General features: G+C 37.5%; 1 protein-coding gene across 3 annotated transcripts in view; it reads right to left on the bottom strand.

Moving 5' to 3' along the window:
- MCTP1 (multiple C2 domains, transmembrane 1) overlaps positions 1–1,310 on the bottom strand; it is a 435,421-nt gene that overhangs the window by 275,277 nt on the left and 158,834 nt on the right. The gene's annotated exons all lie outside the window — the stretch shown is intronic.

Here is a 1,310-nt window from a genome sequence, read left to right as displayed (position 1 = left end):
GTTAATTGATTTTCTATGTATTTCATATACTCAGGCCATGCTCACTCTCTTTCTCCATGGCACATACAGGTTGCACGCACATGTCCCTGCCCTACTAGCTTATCACCCAGAGGTCAGGAGGGGTCAATGCTCTGTAGTTATTAAATGAGAAAATCTTTGTGTTTTTATGAATATTTTGAATAAGACTTGGAATAAAGACATGGTTACTGCATATAATTCATCCATTCAAACAGGGATACTTTGAAGGACGTAAAGAAGTACTACGAATAAGGGTTGCAGTATTTACTATAAACCAGCCTTCAAGTTAACCAGAGAGCTAAATGGGAAAGTATATTCCTCTGGCCAAATCAAAGTTGTAGTTTGAACTGAGCTACAACTCTGGGCTTAATTCTGGGATTCTGACTTTGCAATTTCCCAAACACAAGAGCCTATAAATACGCAGCCCCACTGAATGGCAATATTTAACAGCTGGAGAAAAAGTACACATTCAGTGCACCCCTAATGTCTTTTCTGGACTCCCACAACACTGATTACTCACTCTTGGCTTGTCCGCTTAATTGACTGTTGTGTGCAGCTTTGCCTCATTTTTTCGAGCAACATCTCCACCTCCACATATAGTATATAAAGTATACTGAGCCAAAGGAAAGCAAGTAAAAGTCTCTTTCCTTAATTCTTCTGACCACCCCCTTTTGGAATCAGAACCTTTGACCAGCCTTTGTGTTACAAAATACAAATTTGATGCAGAGAGGAATACTATTTCACTTCAATCAGTAATACTTAGACATTTGCGCCTTTGTTTTCTTTCTATATTTATTTGATTTTTAAAATGAAGTTCCATTGCTTTATATCTGTGTTAATATTTTGAAAGTCTAACTTTCTCCCCTCATATTTGGTCACCACAGCTCTCCCTTCACCAAAGCACTATAGTCCTCTGACATAGTCCATGAGCTCTCCCCTCCCCTTCTAGAAGCCTCACATCAATGGTCAATGAAGAGTTGGTTTTATTGTCTATCTCAGTCTGATCCTTTGTTTGGTTTCCTTATATTCCACATAAATAAATGAAGCCTACCAGTATTTATCTTTGTCTTGGTTTATTCCACTTTCCACTATCCTTTCTAGCTCCTTCCAGGTTGCCAGAAATGGCATGAGCTTATCTCTTTTGATCGCTGTGTAGTATTCCATTTTGTATAGATCTATGCTTCATGTTCATCTGTTTTGGAGTCTTTAGGCTGTTTATTTATTTTAGATATTCTAAATATTGCTACAATAAACATAGGAGTGCAGGTTTCCTTTCAAATTAGTTTTTTTTT

This window comes from Condylura cristata, unplaced genomic scaffold (assembly GCF_000260355.1).
Source record: "Condylura cristata isolate star-nosed mole 26May11 unplaced genomic scaffold, ConCri1.0 scaffold00007, whole genome shotgun sequence".
NCBI classification, from domain to species: domain Eukaryota; kingdom Metazoa; phylum Chordata; class Mammalia; order Eulipotyphla; family Talpidae; genus Condylura; species Condylura cristata.
The sequence above is the reverse complement of the archived record's forward strand: the minus strand, read 5'-3'. Positions and strand labels throughout refer to the sequence as shown.